The sequence below is a fragment of the Pan paniscus genome, chromosome 22, assembly GCF_029289425.2.
Source record: "Pan paniscus chromosome 22, NHGRI_mPanPan1-v2.0_pri, whole genome shotgun sequence".
Classification (NCBI taxonomy): domain Eukaryota; kingdom Metazoa; phylum Chordata; class Mammalia; order Primates; family Hominidae; genus Pan; species Pan paniscus.
Window position 1 is genome coordinate 18,507,612 of NC_073271.2, and position 12,057 is coordinate 18,519,668.

General features: G+C 31.4%; 1 long non-coding RNA gene across 1 annotated transcript in view; it reads right to left on the bottom strand.

Annotated features, from left to right (window-relative positions):
- Positions 1-12,057, bottom strand: part of LOC134729747 (uncharacterized) — a 178,610-nt gene that overhangs the window by 19,187 nt on the left and 147,366 nt on the right. Inside the window, exon 6 of the long non-coding RNA XR_010111155.1 lies at positions 10,392-10,454. This is a non-coding gene — a long non-coding RNA (uncharacterized LOC134729747). The remainder of the gene's footprint in view (positions 1-10,391; positions 10,455-12,057) is intronic.

Consider the following 12,057-nt stretch of genomic DNA (forward strand, 5'->3'; position numbering starts at 1 on the left):
GTTAAATATTCAATATCACAAGTTATACATTCTACCTTCCATAAAACATTACTACACAAACACAGTTCAGCCAAGTTCTTTGGCACTTTATATCACAGATTATCTATCTGCTTTCTAATAACATCTCGCTTATTCCCATTTGAGACCTCATTAGAATGACCCTTATAACCCATATTTCTACTAACATTCTGTTCATGATTACTTACGTGTTTTCTAAGGAGATGAACACTTTCTCGACAACTCCACTCTTCCCTTTCTGAGCTCTAACCAGAATTGCCTTTAGAAAGGTCCTTCATGGCAGTATTAGCTTCTTTTAGCATTTACTCAAAACCCTTCCAATTTCTATCCATAACCTAGTTCCAAAGCTACACTTATGTTTTTAGGTATTTCTTACAGAACCATCCCACTCTTGGTACTAATTTCTCTCTTAGTCATTCAGTCCATAACATTATCTGAATATAAAACTAATATACTCAATTTAAGATGCTGTGACAAATGGAGTAATATAGTCTTATAAACTGAAATTTTTCTCTCATAAATATGAATTAAATACTCAAATATTTAAGTATGTTGAACATTAAAAAATTAAATTTATTTTTGGTAGATCACACTGTGATTAAGAATAATTCAATATATGAGAAAAATAATGTTAAAGTAACTATAAAACCCATCCTTCAGGTCTAAATCATCATGAGCATTAGACAAAATTCATTTCTAACATTTTCTATACCTATTACAGATAGAAGCATTGATAGGACAAGAAAAAGAAAGAAAAGTTTTACTTAAAATAGATTGCTACTTTGTGTGATGTTTTCCAATCTAGTTATTATATTTCTTAGATCCTAGAAGAAGAAATGGAAGTGTATGCAAAGTAAGTATTTTTAATAATGTTTAATTACTGAATAGTTATTAATGACATTAAAAACCCCACAACACTATGAGTGAATAGAAACAAATATGAAAAACTTAATACATTAAGCAAATTAAATACTGGTACTTTCACTCTTAGCTTTATGTAAACTTATGTTTCTCATAACTCCAATTAACAGTGCTCTTAAAACAATGAAATTTATAATGATAGTACCTCTGGAATTGGTGTGGGTGAAAGAAACATTGGTTTTAGATGAGATAATTATGAGTTCTAAACTGTCTCCAACACTCTCTATCGTCCATGGACTATTTTAAATACTTCAACCATAGTTTACTTATTTTGTTTCTGACATAGGATAATGAATTACAAACACATTTTTTTTTCCATTTTAAGAGTTGCAAAAATAACAATCTATTATTTCTTTGTAAAAATAACTGAATGAGTGTCTCTCCAGGGAGGTACATCCTGAGACTTAGAACAAGAGGACTCACTTGAATACAGACATCATAAATTATGATTTTCTTAATGAAAATTGACTCACAGAATCATTATATGTGAAATATGCATCATTATTTAATGAATTATTATTCTAACTACCTTTGAAATATTTAATAAACTATTTTTAAGTTTTGAGCAGTAAAATTTGAATTCAATCAGTATATCAAGAATTTATAATTAGCATATGACAAGAAAAGAAAGCCCTTCTAGAATAAATTAAATGAATACAAAATAAACAATTTTAAAATAAGGTGTAAGACGTCATGTAAGCTTTCCAAAATAAACACAGAGATACATCATTCTGTAGGGAACCAGAGTTTCTTCAGAAACAGATTTCACACCATTAACGTTTTCAGGAACAACAGGAACTTGATGAGATGGTGTTGCAAAATGACATATTGAATAACAATTGAAAGCAATTTAAATAATCACTGAATTTTTTGATGATATAACATATATTTCATAATTATCTGTTATTTATCCAAGAAGATAAAAAGGAAAAATTCAATGAAGAATCTTTATGAAGGATAGAATCCAACCCAATATTGAGAAAGAAATTCATTACCTAAATGACTAATTTTTAATAGACTGCAGTTTTTATTTTATGTTTTCCTTGTAATAGATTAGAAGTAAATATTTTTATATTAACAAAATGTATTGCTAAAAACAGTACATGCAAATATCAGCTTAACAAATACTGAATCATAAAAACCATTTGGTTTATAGTTTTATGTATTCTGACAAAGAAAATAAAATCTCATCTGATACAGAGCATCCCATCAGGAGTGGAAAATACTAAGAAGAAATTTCTAATTCAGTGAATCATTGCCTTGTATTTTTGAAATAAATGGTCTTAAAAATGTGAAGAATAAGCAGCAATATTTAGAGGGTACAGCCTTTGGGCAAAAAGCAATCTGCTTAGAAACAGAAGGTATCCTTTTACACACGGTACGGAAAGGAAAGAAGGAAGCAAAACGTGAAAATTAAGGGATCGAAAACATGATAAAAATGCAAGCAAACCAACCCCCAATACTAGCAAATAATGACTTTACACTTCAATTTAGCAAAAAAGAAAAAGATAAATATGTTATATGATCAAAACATATACCTTACCCAAAATAATGACAAAAATTTAAAAAATAAACAAGGACTACAATTGAGTGCAAAACAAATAGCAATGGATATAAATTTAACATTGATAACAGAACCAATGAAGACAAAAAGATAAATCGATTCAAGCAACTTCTGGATATAGTGCTCTGACTATTCCCTTGGAAGATTGCATCAGAGGAAAAAATAAACTGCTGAGCTATCTTGAATCTTAACTAGTAGAATTGTTAATAATTTTGTTTAGAACTGGAATATCATGAGTTTTTACAAGCTCATAAATTATATATGTGTATGTAGACATATATTTGCATATATTATATATAAATACATGTGTGACTACATGTATGTATGTTATAAAATATGACTGAAAAATATTTTATTAGAAATTATTAATGATTCAAAAGGCAATCTGAGAAATTTAAAAAGCATGGTTGAGATTTAAAATTCATTATGCTCCAGCTTTTGAAGTTCTCTACCACAAAACTGAAACCCTGAAATTTAAAGTGACTGGGCTTTAGTTGCCCAACTTAGTGGCTGTGTTGAGGTTTCATTTTTTGTGTTTCTTCTGGCTGCTTCACAGCGAACATTTAAGATTTCAACTCACAAGATATGAGAAAATTAAAATCTTTTTGTTGTTTTTTTCGAAACAGGGTCTTGCTCTGTCACCAGACTGAAGTGCGGTGGTTCAATCACAACTCATTGCAGCCTTGACCCCTGAGGGGCAGATGATCCTCCCATCTCAGCCTCCTGGGGTAGCTGAAACTACAGGCATGCACCCCCACACCCAGGTAATTTTTTGTAGAGATGGAGTTTTGCCATGTTGTCCAGTCTGATCTGGAACTCCTGGGCTCAAGCAATCTGCTCACCTTGGGCCTCCCAAAGTGTTGAGAATATAGGTGTAAACCACTGCACCCAGCCAGAAGAATAAAATCTTAAGAAAGTAATCAGAATGTTACAGAATCAAAGTCATTCCCTTTAATCTTTTCTGAGATTGTGCTGTTGTATAATTGTTAATAAATTCTACTCTCTACAAATTGATTAAAATTTTCATTTTTAAGATGTAGGGATAGAATATTTACTCTCCAATAGAACACAGTAAAAGTTATTCATTCCTAAGAGAAATAGAAAAAAATTGAATATGGGCAGGCAACATTATTTTACTATACAAAATAAACTGGTTTGAAACAAGTATTTTGATGAGAGGTTTTGTGGAGCAAGCAACATTCTTCGCTTTTAAAAAATGCCTATTCATGGTTTCATCTACTTACTCCTTTTAGAATTGTTAATTTGGCATTGTGATAAGACAAGCTGTGAGATTCACCACATTTAAAATTAAATGCCAAGAAGAAAAAGAATGATTGTGCAGTGTATTTGAAACTGAGGAACATGAGCATTAATTATAAAATGTTGAAAATATTTCATTGCACATTTCATTGGCTACATTGTGCTTCTTAGCTGTAGAAGCCATAAAAACTTACTTATGCTCTTATTTCTAAAAGAATTGTAAATATAATCACATTTTAAAAATTTAAACAGAATTGTGTAGTCATTATTATGTAGTTTTAAAGTACATATGATTATTAAGTTAGAGTAGATACATTGTAAAAGCAACCAAATTGGAAAAGAGGAAGCCAAATTGTCTCTCTTTGCAGATGACATAATCTTATATATAGAAAAAACTGAGGACTTCACCAGAAAACTTAGAACTCATAAACTCAGTAAAGTTACATAATACAAAATTAACATATAAAAGTCAGTAGTATTTCTGTAAAACAAATAACAAACTAGCTGAAAAAGAAATCAAGAAAACAGTCCTATTTACCATGGCTACATATATTAAATAGGAATAAATTTAACCACAGATATGAAAGACTTCTGCAATAAAAACTACAAAATGCTAATGAAAGAAATTGAAAAGGACACAGACAAATAGGACATCTCATGCTCATGCACTGGAAGAATTAATATTCCTAAAACGTCCGTACTACTCAAAGCAAACTATAGATGCAATGCAATCCCTATCAGAATACCAAAGACATGCTTCACAGAAATAGAAAAAAAAAATCCTAAAATTTATTTGCACCATAAAACAACCTGAAAAGCCTAATCAATCCTGAGCAAAAAGAACAAAACTTAGGTATCACACCACCTGACTTCAAAATATACTGCAAGGCTATAATAAACAAATCAGTATAATACCGGCATAAAAACAGACACATAGATCAATGGGACAGACTAGATAACCATAAATAAATCCACATATTCATGTTCAACTGATTTTTGACAAAGTTGCTTAAAATACATATTAGGGATAGGACACTCTCTTTAGTAAATCCTTCTGGGAAAACTGGATATCCAGATACAGAAGTATTAAAATGAATCTCTATCTCTCACAATATAAAAAAATCAACTGAAAATGGATTAAAGACTTAAATGTTAAATCCCAAAACTATAAAAATACTAGAAGAAAACATGGGGGCAATGCTTTAGGACACTGATGTTGGCAAAGGTTTTAAGTTTAAGAGCCTAAAAGCACAGGCAACAACAACAAAATAAACAAACAGAACTCTATTAAACTACAAATCTTCTGCGTAGCACAGAAAACAATTAACAAAGTGAAGAGATAACCTGTAGAATCATAGAACATATTTGTAAACTATTTATTTGCATATATGTAAACATAACAAATATCTGTATAAAGGTATAATATTCAGAATATTTAAGAACTCAGACAACTCAAGAGAAAAAAAACAGATATTGCATTAAAAAGTGGACGAAAGATCTGAATAGAATTTCTCAAATGAAAATATACAAATTGACAATAGGAATATAAAAAAACTTAATACTCATCAGGGAAATGAAAATGAAAACAAACACAATATAACACACCAGTCAGAATGGTTATATCAAAAACACAAAAAAATAACAAATGCTAGCAATGATGGGGAGAAAGGGAAACTGTTATATATTATTGATGGGAATGTAAACTTGTACAGTCATTTGGAAAACAGTGTGGAGGTTTCTCAAAAACTAAAAATAGAACTACAATATGATATAGAAATTCCACTATTGGGTAGTGATCCAAAGGAAAGGAAATCCGCATAACAAACAGATAACTGTATCTTATGTTTATGGCAGCACTGTTCACATTGGTCAAAATATAGAATCAACCTAGGTGTCCCTCAGTTAAGAAAATGTGGTATATATACATAATGTAATATTATTCAGTCACAGAAAAGCATGAAATTCTGTTATTTGCAGCAACATAGATGAAACTGGAAGTCCTTATGCTAAATGAAATAAGTGAGGTAAAGAAAGACAAACTTCGCATATTCTTAATCTTATGTGGGAACCAAAATAGTTGACCTCATATAGGCAGAGAATAGAATGATGTTTACCAGAGTCTGGGAAGTATAGAAGATAGGGGTTTGTTTCCATCAAAAAGTGGGCGAAGGATATGCACAGACACTTCTCAAAAGAAGACATTTACGCACCCAACAAACATGCCTTTAAATTATATGTAAATACTGGATATTTACATATTTACATTTGGACATCTTACAGCTATCTTAAATTTAGCACTCTCAAATCAAACTCTCAAACCAGTTCCAAAACTGGTCCTGTCTAAGCCTCCACAAATGAAACGACATTCCCCCTGTTAGAGATCAAACAGCATCTTTACATATCTTCTTAATTTTATTCCTGGTCCTTCATATCTGTTCTATATGTGATGTACAGATATCCTTAAAACATTAACTGGGCCATGCCACTATGGTGAAGAAAAATCTTTAAACTTTCCATTGATTTCAAATAAACTCCAACCTCCTCACTATGCTCTAGAAGCTATGTTTGATCTGAGCCCTTTATACCTTTTCAAACATGCATTACTCCACTGTCCCTTGGTCTCATGACATTTTAAGCCCAGCAGCCTTCTTTGACTTTCTAAAACACTGACAGCTATCCTGGTCAGAGTTGTTACCTCTGCCTTTTCTTCTGCCTGGAAAATTTCCACAGGTCTTGGTGATGCTGATTTGTTTACCCTTTGGGTTCACAGTTCAATGTTACCATGTCAGAGAAATTTCCTTTTAAATTGCACCAATTCAAAAGCCACCATTATACTTTACCTTTGTAATCTACTTGTATTCTATTAAGGAACTTATTACATTTTATTGTCTACCTTCCTAATTCTAAGCTCCATGAGGATTAGCAGAACTGCTGACTCCCTAGTAAAATTCCAGTACTTAGAACAGTTTTTCACGCACTGTTATGGACATAACAAATGTCTGTAAAATTCTCACAATTATTGTGGACATTTGTTAATTTTTAACAACTTTTGTTATTGTGGACATTTGTTAATTTTTAACTTTTGTTCAACATTATCCAAACCCAAATCTTTAATAATATATTCATTTCTTATTTGTATTTTCTTTCCTTTACTTTCTTTTCTTGTTTTTTCTTTCTTTCCTTTTTTTTTAGAAACTACCTCTGTTCTATTAGATAGTGTCTCATGGGACTGTAAATCAGAAGATCTTTACTCCTTGTAGCCAAGGGGTAGACGCATAACAGAAGTTAGGGCAATCAAATGCTCCCTTTCTGGCGTTTATATCTTCAGCAAAATGACAAACAGAAAATAATGTATTCACTTTCCTTGGTAACATTCTTATGAAATTGCTTAGTACTTCCTCCTTCATAGGTTACTGTAATTACCCTGGTTTCTCTTCACATCCTGGTGGTTTTATCCTTGGAATTTTGTTGATCGTTGCAATGTCCCGCACTTACCTTCCTTTGTGGATTTTATTAATCTGATCAGTTGATATTTTTTTACTTATAACAGAAAACCCAATGAAAGTGGCTTTACCAGAAAGAAACATTTATTCTCTCACTTTAAATATGGTTCTAAGATAATGAAGCTCCACATTTAATTCAGTGGCTCAGTGCTACCATCAAAGACCAAAGTAATTTCTGTTTCTCTTCTGCCGTCGTCATGTTATTTAGCTCTCCTTGAGGTTACAAGATATATGCAGCAACAACAGATATTATATCTTCATGCACAAAATTACAAAAAATATATAAAATTTATATTTTATATTTCAAGAACAAGGAAACCTTTCTCCAAATTCCCATGACTACAGTAATTGAATTTCTCTCACATTTTATCGGCCAATATTGGGTCACCCATTCTTTTCTTAGTCTGTTTTCTGACTAAGAACCCACTCTAACAATAACAGCATTAACCCATTTACAAGGATGGAGTCCTCATGACCTAATTACTGGTTAAATGTTCTGCTTTTTAATATTGTTACAATGACAATTCAATTTCAACATGAATATTGGAACAGACATTCAAACCATAGCAATTCCTAAGTCAGTCAATTCACGAGAAAATAACTAATTTGATTTACTTAAAATAACCCAACTGTAGTTCAACAAAATTGTTCATTAGGGTTCAGGAAGAATGTGAAGAGATGAAAAATAAACTTTTTGGGAAAAAAAAATCTCCCCATAGATTTTAAAACACAGCTCCTTTCCAAGGTTTTGTAACTCAATCAACATAAATGGAACTTCTCAGTTTACCGGGGTTGAAAGCATTGAATCGTGGTACATAATACTGAAATACCATGGATAAATCAGGTGATATAATTACTAGTTCCATTTTTTTAAATCAAATGCATGACATTTGATGAGTTATTTAATCCTTTGGTTGTTTCAGTGTTCTGATTTGGAAAATAAGATGGCACTAGCAATTTTGTCAGTATCCGTTCACTTATACAATTCTCTAAATATAGAGCTCAATCCTGTACTAAACTATGTACTGGTCCTTGTACTGGTCCATTCATAATTTTTAATTAATTTTCTCGTTTATTCTATCTTGGCTCTCAACATTAAATTCAGTTAAAATTTAAAATCCTTGTGTCCATTCATAGCCATGGATTACATGGTGACTTATTCCAGCTCATTCTTTTTATAATTGAAAAAAACCGTATATAGGAAAAAGAGCCAAATAGATAAAAGGGCTTTATCAACATACGGCTACTGCAAAATTAGTGTTTAGAAAACAGAAAATCTAAAAACCACTGACATGCTAAACCTAGAGAAGATTTCTTTATTCTGAAAGGCAAAATATATTGCTCTTATTTATTCCCTACCAAAAAAAAAAAATAAGGTGTTTTTTACAACTTTGGAAGATGAATTGATAGGAAAAAAAAAAGCATGTTACTTATTTACAAGGATATTTCTCCATGAACTGCCTTTCAGGAAGCTTTCTCTAATCATTCAAATAGACTTTATTCTCTGACTATGTCTCATGCCTGATTTGAAGTCTTGTTACAGATTTTTGAAATTAAAGATTGAGGTTTATCCCTATTTTGATTAACACAATCATGTTAAATAATTTGGACTATGTTGCACAATTTTTTGAGTTAGGACATGAATAAATACTAAATAAGGTAATTAAGATGATTTGGTACTTTCCAGAATTAATGATTCTTGCTTTGCTTTGTCTCAATGTAAAAGCTCTTTGAAGCTGTGTTCACATTTGTTGTAAGGTTCAATTTTTAATCCACATAATCACCCTCAAGGTTTTGATTAATAAAGTTAAAAATGTATCAAAACAACGTAACTAACTGTACTTTCACAGGTTTACAATTAAGTAAGAAAGAAAATTGAAAATAGGATTTTAAAAAGTATCTGCTGGTTGAACAATCATCTTGAACAGAGAAGAAGATAAAGAAAATGCACCAGGGAAAGTTTTGGGGATGCTTGTCATTATTAGATGTAGGGAGTTATGCAAATGGATTATATGAATGCAAATGGGGTTTCAATGAAAAGCAGAAGATTTGACAGATTAATTTATAAAAATCACTAATACTTTTAACTTCGTAAGCATTTATGGCTGAAACATCACAACAGCCTTATGAGTTCATGTTGCTCCAAAGGACAAGGTTGCCCATCCAGTGAATAAATGATGAAACAGAAATTTGCACCATTTTTGCCTGAATCTCATGCCTACTCAACCTTTAATTGGTGCACTAAACTGTTTCATGAGAACATTAAGAAGGCAAAACAGGAGACTTCTTGAAAGAGGAAGGCATTTGTAAAATATTTGTGTAGTACTGAATAGTCTACTCTCTTGGGCTTCCATGTCACCCCTTGACTTTAACTTGTCACAGTTATCAAGAAAGACTCATGTGGTCAAAATTATGTTGTAGAAATAAAGAATCCTATTGGAGAACAGATGAAATGTGATGTCCTAAAAGTCAACCAAAGAGTGCATTTATTTAAAAAGTCATTGACAGTAGACATAGACAAAAATTGGACTGGATGATCACTGCGAAAGACTATTGGATGAGTAATTAGAAGATCATTGGTTACTTTCAGCACAGTTTTTGAGATAGTATTAGTGAAGACATAAACTTAAAGTTTTATGACATAATTAAAGAGAAAATCTAGAAGGAGAATAAAACCTAGTTTAAATGAAAGTATTTATGCCAGTTTAATTTTTGAATTAATAATATTATTCAAAGAAAGAATAATTGCAAATTGAATAACACAAGATGCACAAAAGATCAAATTGGGTTAAGAAGGACATAGGAACAGTGTGTAGATAACACGTGATTCTTGAGGAGTGTGGATGAAACAATTCCACTGTACAAGTAGAAGAGAATACAACTGGTGGGAATTCAAAAAAAATAAATGAGAAGAAAGAAAAATTGAAAAAAAAAAACTTCTATAAGATGAAATCAGACTTCACAGTAAAGTGGTTGTATAATCATTAATCACTTGAAGGAGAAGGGGGTGTGAGTGTATCTTGAACAGTATAGAGGTCTGAAATAGTTATGTGGAGCAGTCAAGAACCAACCAAAGAAAAGCATTTTTAAGCAGTTTTAACAATCAGCTTGATATAGGGACTTACCAGGTTCTCGAAAAATAATGCTAGATTTCTCTTAATTTCATTGTAAATTGTGGAGATTTAACTCTATAAGGTAGAGAAAAAAAGGAATATACAATATGATTAGGACTCAGTTGGGCAGACCCCTCTAGAGAGCTTAATACAAAAATATTTCCAGATGGCAAAGGAAGATTTTATTCCATTTATCCTGCTGATTGAAAAATTAATACATTAATGCTGGTTTTAAGGGCAGTCATGGTCTATCCCAAAATATTTCACTTGCCTTGGTTCACAGTGGACCCTTCTAGGAGACCCAAAAGCTAGAGTCAACATGAACTACTTGAGATGGCCTAAAATGCTCCAAAGTAGCAAACACTTGTTCCGGCCATTCACATCATCGAAAAGCCTCTTCCTACACAATACACCCAGGAAACAGCAATTAATCTTTCAAGAACTACCTTAGACAAGCCTCTTTTTCTGAAGCTTTGTTGATTTACTAAACAGATATAATTTCTCTTTTGTATATTCACTTCACTTTTTTCTTCATTTATGGTAATTGTCATTCTAAACCCTGGGGTTTAGTGATCTATGGCTCTATTTCTCTCCACCTCCTAACCTATTCCATGTTGCTAAACAATGAGCAATGAAGTATCTTGATCACCTCTGAATCCTAAATAAATACTTTCTGAATTATTTTCTCTACATAACTCAACATTCTTCTAATTGAACTAACACTAATTTGTTTCTCATTTATTTTCTATCTCCCTGAACTTTTTATTCTGTTTACTCATTTGATTTCTTAATGAATATATTAAACATGAAGAAAAAAATGCATGTTCTATGGTGGTAATGTCTTTTTCCAAATGCTAATAAAATTTGTTTAAATGCTCTTATCAACTTTTTAATGGGTTTCCCAAAAGTTTTTAATTTAGGTAACCAAGCTTTAATTGGAATTAGAAGTATTTTACATATATTTTCTGAATTACCTTGTATTTAACAAATATTAAAGTAAAACTATTGAAAATAGTTTATAGATGGAAATCTTAGAAGCTTGGCACCTTTTTATTAACTTCCCAGATATTTTTAAAGTAGATTAAAAAGGTTGCTATGTAACATGAAAAAAAAAAAACTACCATCTAAAATCTAATGATGATGCAGCAAGATTCTAAATCAACAATCTGCAGTCTCACATGATACCAATGCCATATTGTAAATTACCTCTTAAGGTCAGAGAAAAAGTATTTCACAACTTCTCAAAATCAAATACGTAACTGTATTCAGATGTTAGTTTTTCAAAGAATTAAGACATAAGCATCAGAATGTGATTTTTACACATTTCTAATACTTCTTAACAAAAATTTTCTCTAATGTTTTTTAAAGTCACACACACCTAAGAAATTTTTTTTTTCTCGTTTGGAACATCATATTATAAAGGTGTTCATATATTCAAAGCTAGATTGTGTTATCATGTTACACTTTTTCTCTATTTTAAATAAGAAATATTATCAATTATATGTGCCTATCACAATATTTTATTCTGTTTTCTGATGGTCTTTTTTTCCTTAATTCTCACTTGGCTTGTTTGTATAGGAAGCAGAAGAAAATATTAGACAGCCGGGTGTGGTGGATCACGCCTGTAATCCCAGCACTTTGGGAGGCCGAGGTGGGTGGATCACAAGGTCAGGAGATC